Raw genomic sequence first — 8954 nt, 5'->3', positions numbered from 1 at the left:
ACAGGAATTCTCATTTCCACAGTAATTTCTAACCAATTAGTCACACAGGGTAATCCACAAAATTTGAAGTTCATATGAAGGAATTAAATTCCTAAAAGATGTGACAACCCTGCTCAAACGTTCGGTCTCATCACTAGTTCTTTGTATTTGCTGGCTGATCTAATTCTCTATCATATATTTCAGATTATTAAGCATATTAGTAATTCAGCTGTTAAGTACATAGTAGGAGACTTCTGAAATCACAGTTATTGCTGGGTAATATTCAAGAGAGAAGAAAAAGATTATATTAATCTCCAATTCGTCCCTTTGGCCTTCAATATATCAGTTAATTCTCAAAGCAATCATTTAAGATGTTAGTTTATTTTTCTCTTTTTAAGTACAGATTAAGCAAGTGTTTTTCTCAGTGAAAAGTGATGAATGGTATCAGAGCTCTGATATGAGCACCTTCTCTTTAACAAGTAATGCTCTATGGGCTATAAATATGGAAGCCACACTAAAATTTTCTCTCTCTACACACACAGACACAGACAAAGACACAGACACACACAGACACACACAGACACACAGACACACACACACACACACACACACACACACACACACACCCAACTGCCACCCAAACACATCAGAGATCAGTTCAGTTCCTTTGTAATGATAGTTGATTGATGTTTGTACCATTGGTTTTTCTTTTCTTGAAAATCTTGCCTGGACCTACATGTTTCTCTGAAATCAAGTCACTTGCTCTTAGTATACTGTTTCTATATATTCATAGTATGTTCCTGGCTGCTTCAGGCCAATTGACAGTATCCTGAATACAGTATCCACAAACTTGACATTCAAGTCAAACTCCATGAATTCATACTACTATTCCAAAATACTAAAATTTATTGGATCTAGAAACCAAAATATACCCACCTTGTTATATTATTAAGAATTGACATCATGAAAGTAGAAGAATATTGATCAGGAACTGAGGTCAGAGAACAGGAGTATGTGGGAAAATGTAGAACACTGGATGTGTGTTAGAGATACAAAATCATCTTCTGTAGACTCATTTATTGTAAACTTGTGATCTTATAGTGAAATTTCAATCTACATATACAGTTTTCCAGTTGCTTTGCTTACCTGTCACTTCTGATCACGAATTCTCTTATAAATTGCTATAGTATCTTCGAATGCAAATATTTATCATCTTAAGGAAAGACAGTCTCTTTCTACATCTGTCTTTCTATGTGAAAAACCCTTATTTTTTGTTTCTCTACTGAATAAATATATTCCTGGAAACAGGATATTGACAACAAATCTGGTGGTAATTTTCACTTTTTAAGTTTGAAATATAATATAAACTTTGTTGTGACTAGTCGTTTTTTAAAAAATCAGTGATATTCATGAACACTAATATTTTGGTGCCTTTAAGTAAATTGAGACTTGATGTGGTATGGTAGTTCTTGTTTCTAATTGACTCAACCATTAGATGATTCATGTATAAACATGTGCATTGTACTGTTTTATTTTTATATATAAAATAGTCCCCAAGGATTTACTTTAAAGTGATAAGGGGAGGCTAGTCTTCATGTTCCATTCTTTATATTTATTTCAGTAAAAGTACTAGAATACATGATGTTTACTAGAGCAATATAAAAGATGAGAGCATATTTCTAAAGAGAATGGATTTATTGATTAAAACAGAAAAGAGTAAAACTGTCAGGTTTCATGCTTGAGACTGCATAAATTTCATATGAATGTAGCTTAAGATGAGACTCAAAGGAAAATTCATATTAATATTACTTTTCTGCTTGATTCATACCTATAATAGTTATTGCAATGAGGGAAATGGTATTTTCACAATAAAAAATCTATAAGTAAAAAAAATATTACTGAGATTTATATCACATCATAAGCAGTATAGTTATTTTAAGGAATTGGTCATTCAAAGCCCTAGATACTTAATGGATGAAGAATGGAATTGAAAATAGCAGAGAAAAACAATTCAACATGCAGATATTATGATTTTATAATATTGATATGAAAGACATGGAGCTTTTGCCTTTCCGAAGAAGAAGGTTTAGCCAGTAATATCAATGTAAGGCATCAGTTGTAATGAGTCTAAAATCTTTTCCTCCAAGATATCCAAGAGTACTATATTCATCCTTTGAAGAGTAAAGAAGTAATTATTTTAATTAGCTTTGCTTAATATTAATTTACTTGTAGTAAATAGGTTAATGTGTCTGCTATCTTTCTTTTCATGTAATATCATACATTTAATATTATTACTGTCTCTTCATACAAGCCTGAAATCACTATATCAAATTAACATAAACAAAAAACAAAAATAACCTGATACCACCATCACATATCCTAAATTATGTGGAAAAAATCAACAATAAATAAAATATATCAGAGGAAGAGGAAAACCAATTGCACAATAACAACAGAAAATTACCCTAGCTCTCTCTAATGAAACAGATCTTTAGAGTCCCAGAGGGTACTCCACTTCTAGAGGGTCACATCAAGTCAGCTATAATTACATATAGATATACAATTCAAAAGAAGATTTCATATGTCTTCCAAGCAAACAGAAATCTTTGAAAAAGTGCCCACCCAGGCAGGTGGCTGCTGTGAAGGTGGTGGCCAACATATTCAAAATACAGCTGCAGTGTGGAAATAAAAGGTCCACATGGGATAAAAAGCAGGAACAGAAGTGTACAAGGGAGACAGCCAAATCCATACTCACAGACAATTCAAGATACCACTGTACAACCTGAACTGTAACTAGAACCACAAGTATTAACATCACAACATCTTCCCATAATTGATTTCTACTCCTACACTTAATGGTCTAGACAAAAACCTAATTCCAGAAAAACAAATCAAAACAGAAGATCAAACCAACACCTAGCAATTCAACCAAGAACATAAAGAGCCACCTATTATATCATAGTTGCCCCAAAAGAAATCCCCCAAATGAACAGAACAAATCAGAAAAATACAAGAAATGTGATGTGAAAGTAGTATAATTCACACAGTAAATAACCACGAATTAGAGCACACAATTAAGGACGTAGAAGACAGTTTTCAAAATTCATTACAAATACTGCTGAAAATGTAATTAATGAAAAAATACAAAACCTCTAAAAGGAAATTTGTGAACAAGATAAGACCAACTATAGATTAGCAAAATAACTCATGGAGAATACAAAGAGAAATAAATTCTGAAAAGGCAAGGGAGTCCAAGGAAAAAATGGACGCCTAGTTAAAAGACATGACAGAAGGCACAGCTAAAAAAAAAAAAGCAAAACAAAACAAAAAACCTTCCAACCGCCCTCCCACCCAAAGAAAAGATGTAAGGAAAGTCCATACCAGACCTAAAACAAAGCTTTAATGAAGAGATAGAAGCCATAAAATGACCAAATAGAAGACAGGGAAATCAAAAACAAAGTAGAATATCTCCACAGCAAATAGATGACATAGAAGATAATCTCAGGGGTCAAAGACCAAATAGATCTAATAGGAAAGTGGAAGTAATCATTTAGAACAAATCCAAAGAATAAGAAATGATCTTGCCAGAACTTCAAGACTGAGAAGATCAAATTTGGGGAAGATTGGTATGAAGGAGAAGAGCAGGACACTAAATGGATGGGAAACGTATTACAGAATTCTAGCAAAGAACATTCCAAACATCCAAAGAGAATGATTCATTCAGAGAAGATAAGCCTTTCGAACACCAAGCAGAGAATTCTAGAAAAAACAACCCACCACCACATCATAATCCATTAGAGGATCATTAGAAATCAAGGAAAGAAGCCACGCGCTGGTGGCTCACGTCTGTAATCCTAGCTACTCAGGAGGCTGAGATCTGAGGATCGCGGTTCAAAGCCAGCCAGGGCAAGAGAGACCATGAGACTCCTATCTCCAATAAACCACCAGAAAACCAGAAGTGGCGGTGTAGCTCAAGTGGTAGAGTGCTCGCCTTGACCTGAAGAGCTGAGGGACAGCGCCCAGGCCCAGAGTTCTAGCCCCATGACCGACAAAAAAAAAAATAGAAATCAAGGAAAGGATTCTTAAAGCTGCCATAGAGAAAAGACTGATTATTTATAAAGGATATGCAGTCAGAATAACTACAGATTTCTTAGATGATATGGTAAAAAAAGAAGAGGACATCATGATATGTAACAAATATTAAGGGCAAGCAACTATGAACCATGAAAATGGTCCCAAGCCAAATATTCCTTTACAATTAAAGGATATATAAAAATGTTTCATGACAAAGAAAACTTGAAACAATGTATCTCCACCAAATCAGCAGGATGGAAGTTAATCAAAGATATCCTTCACAGAAAAGATCAAGAACAGGAACTGGTGATATGACAAGCTTCTTACCAGAGAACAAGTTAAATATATTGAGTAGACGATTCACAACTCCTAAGAGCTCCTAAGAGGACTCACCCAAATAGATAAAATTAGAGAAAAAAAATGAGACCACAACATAAATTAGCAAAATTGAGACTGTTATATGAGAGTACTTGAAAAACATATGCTAATCACCTGGAGAATCCTGGAAAAATTTATGATTTCCTATACTCTAACTGAACCAAGACGTGATACATAAGAAGTAATGAAAATGAAATTTCAATAAGCAATTTCCCATAACAGAAAAATGTAAGACTCAATGGATTTACCATGAAATTAAGGCCTGCAAAGAACTTACAATACTCAGATATATCTCTTCAATGGAATAGAAAAGGAATTGGAATTATCAAACATATTCTATGAAGCTGGAATTAGACTCTTCCCCAAATCAGATAAGGACTCATCAAAGAAAGAGAACTATGAACCCTCCTCTTTGATAAACATTGATAGAGAACTTCTCAATAAAATTCTCACCAACCAATTTCAGCAACTAACAAAAAAATCGTATGCTATGATCAAACAGTATTCATCCAAGGCTACAATTGGATTCAATATACTTGTCAATAAACATAACAGACACCATCAGCAGAAGCAGGGAAAAGAACCACATGATCATCTATATGGATGTAGAAATAGCTTTTAAAAAGATCCAATACCCCTTTATGATTAAAAGGTCTGAGAAGCTAGGAACACGTGGAATTTTCCTCAGTATAATAGAGTATGTATATGACTAAGAGATAATAAGCACGTACCTAACAGTGGAGGCATGAAGACATTAAAATCAGGAATGAGAAAAAGATGTTCACTCTCTCTACTACTCTTCAATATAGTAGTGGACTTTCTAGCAAGGGAAATAGGCAAGAGAAAAACAAAAAGAGGATCCAAATAGGGAAGAAGTAAACCTTTCCCTTTTCACAGATGAAATGATCCTGTATTTAAAGGACCCTATAGCTTCTCAGTCAAGTTACTAAAGGTGATGCTAACCTTCAGCAATGAAGCAGGGTATAAAACCCACAAGAATCAGTAGTTTTTCTGTGTTACCAGCAATGGGAAGATCCAGGCTGAAATCTAAAAAACAACCACATATGTATTAGCCTCAAAATCAAATCAAATTTAAGCAAAAGAAAACAACAACAACACTAGGAATTAATTAATTTAACTGAAAATGTGAAGGGCCTCTACTGTGAAAATTTTAAAAATCTAAAAACGAAAAATTGAGGGAGATTCAAGGAAATGGAAAATATTTCAATGCTCCTGGTTGGAAGAATTAACATTGTGAAAATTGCAATACTGCCCGCAAACAATTGGCAATGCAATACCCATCAAAATCCCAACAATATTCTTCAATGCAGTAGAGAAAGTAATCCAAATTTAATATGGTATTACAAAATTTCAGTTGGAGCTGAAGGTTTCGAAATGAACTCATGGGCATATAGTCATGTTACACACACACTCAATGGAACTCTATTCGCCCATCAGAAAGGATGATTTTCACCAGTCTTAAGGACAATGAAAGGCTTGGGAAAATTATAATAAGAGAAAGGAATGCACACTAAGAGCAATATAGGTTTCATAGATTCATTCATTTATGGTAACTCAAAGGTGCCTATATATCTACAAGTAAACAGGACAGATTCTACCCCGTCCCAGTTAAATGGCCATTATCAAGAAAATTAACAATAGCAAATGCTGACGTGGATGTAGCCAAATGGGAACTCTATTACACTGTTGGTGGGAAATTACACATGTTCATCCCCTCTGGAATGCAGTATGCAGATTCCTCAATATTCTAAACATAGATCTCCCTTAAGACCCAGTAATTACCCTCATGGGCATTAATGCAATAAATAAAAAAATCTAACTCACATTAAATATACCAGAATAACCATGTTCAGGGCCCAGAACCAGAGTTCAAGGTCTGGAAAAAAAGTTACCACTGCTGGTATTTGTTTCCACAAATATGAACCTTTTGACAAAAGATACCTAATCATTCTATTTGCAGCAGCTAGGACAGGTGGACCCATTGCAACAATGAGATATATAAAATGTTAAGTAGAAAAACAAAATTTACAAATTTGGCTCTGAGTGGAGGGGAGGGTCAGGAGGGGGAAATAGAAAGGGATAGTAAGGGGAAACAAAGGAGGAGGTAACAATGCTTGATAAGAAATGTACTCATTACCTTACCCATGTAATTGTAACCCCTCTGTACGGTATTTTTACAAAAAACACCTTAAAATATACTAAGGATATTTGTAAAGTATATAATGAAGGAAGAATTTCATCCTTTACAAAAATCTATGCTAAACTATTGATATTTTACTGTACTTTTCCTAAAACCAGTTTGATTTAGTTTAATATTTGTCACGCCAAGTTTCTCTATATTCTACTGGAGATTTAATTTTTCATGTATGTATGTATATGTATATGTATATTTATCTGTATCTGTATATGTATCTATCTATGTATGTTCCAATGTGGATCATCAGACTTGAAACATTGCTTTGTTTGCTGTTCAGCAATTAACGTAGTCGGCTCATTCTGTAACAATATCTGTGCTCATTCTCATCATTCCTTTATTTCACACACCATCAGCCTTCTAAAATCAGCTTCATTTCCTGGAGAAGATTATCAATCAGTCCAACCAATATTCACCCATAGGGTTTTAATAAAGCAAGCCTTAAGGAAGGAAATTAACTGAAGGGACAACTACAGAATTTCTACAGAGACCTGACATCTTTCACATTTCTGCCTTCTTCCTCATACTTGAGAAAGCATTGAATAACACTATAAATATACTTCATTTATAACTTAGGATCAGTGTTTCTTTTCCAACCTGAAGCCTTCTTTTCAATGATTTTTGACATAAACGTTTGGGAGATTTTTTTTTATTGTGATGGGTTTCCATCCAAAACAAAGCCATGTATATCAAGAAAGCTAACGTTTTCAACTCAGAGTACTAATAAACAAGAGGGAGAAAATTAAGGTTAGCTATATATGTTAAGCACAGATATAGGTAATATCAAGATATTTTGTAATTGTATACTTTTACTGAATAAAGTGGCTCAAACTATAATATTATCTACTTGGAAAATAGAGATTAGAGAATTCCAGTTTCAGGCAAGCCCAGATACAAAAAGAAGTTTCAGAAACTAACCATTTGCTGGGTGCAATGTTTTATGCTCGTGTTAGGAGGACCACAGTTCAAAAAGCCCAAGGCATAGTGATACTACCTCAAAATAAAAAATCCAATTATAATCTGCAAGTTTGGTAGTAATAGAGATGCTTTTTCACAAGTACAATCCTCCAGTACTGGTTCAATCCTCCAGTACTGCTAGGAATTTAGTGTGTGCCAGGGTAAGAATTTGGCATGTCTGAGGTGAAGACTTCATACTCATTTTACAAGCTCTAAAGAAACATTTACCTCTTTTGCTATTTTTTAAAAGTATAACCATAACTTCCATGTCCAAAACAATTTCCAATGAGATTTTTTCTATCCATTAAGTAATACATTATGTGTTGTTAACCATCCCACTGAAATCATGCTAGAGAACAAAAACCCATTGTCTTAGAAAGTGACTGCATATGGAAACAGAATCTCAAAGGTAGCAAGTAAGTTAAAGACTCCTCCAAGAGAAGCAAAAGTGTTGGGTCTTTGTCTGTCCTGCAGAAGACGTACGGGTTGCCAGGAAAGGTAAGTGCATGGCTCACCCATTCCCCAGCCTCCATTAGTGTCGGAGACAGACACAGCAGGGAGTCAAATCAAGCAGGAATTTGTTTATTACCACACAGCAAGCAAAAAAACTATGCGGCATGGAAGGGGAGGAAAAGGAACAAACCAATCATTGTAGAGGTCACCCTGTCATGCGTGGTGCTATTGATGATTTCTCCATTGCCATTGCTGATCACTGCCCAGGTTACCTGTTGAGGTTGATGTGGATTCCGTAGGGCCATTGCTGGGCCTGGGAGTGTCAGGAGAGGCAACAGCTGGAGTATCATCATCTGCAATTGTTAGCGAACATAAGAGTTTCTCCAAGGCTGGTTGCCCTTGGGGATGGTTAGTAGTTATCTTTTTAGCTTTCCATGTTTTAAACGCAAGCCACGGCCACCATAGCCATTTTCTTTCCTTGTTGTTTAGTTTATCCTTGGGCATCCTTATGTATAGAGGTAATGGGTAAAAACTTAAGGTTCCTGGCCAGATCCAAAAGGGGACTGTCTCCTCTATGGGAAAAATGCATCCAAATCCCTTGCCCATGGTAACTAGCGGGTTAGGTCCTCTTCATTGTTGTGTCAGAGGGTCCTTCCACCTGACTTTCACTTGGGGCTTAGGGTTTAATTGTCCCCAGTGCTTCTGAAATCTGGATTCAGTTGCATCTTTGAAAAAGTTAAAAATGGGTGGAGTTCCGGGAAGATGGCGGAGGAGAAGCTGGAATCTGAACAAGCTCTTGCATAGAAAACAGTTTCAGAGTTCCAGTGAACAGTCCCAAGCCAGAGAATCACACCAAGTGTGCCATCACAGGACAGTTAGTCAAGAGAGGGGAAGCCAA

Source organism: Dipodomys spectabilis, unplaced genomic scaffold (genome assembly GCF_019054845.1).
Source record: "Dipodomys spectabilis isolate Male_0828 unplaced genomic scaffold, ASM1905484v1 ptg000658l, whole genome shotgun sequence".
NCBI lineage: Eukaryota > Metazoa > Chordata > Mammalia > Rodentia > Heteromyidae > Dipodomys > Dipodomys spectabilis.
Note: the sequence above shows the minus strand (reverse complement) of the source record.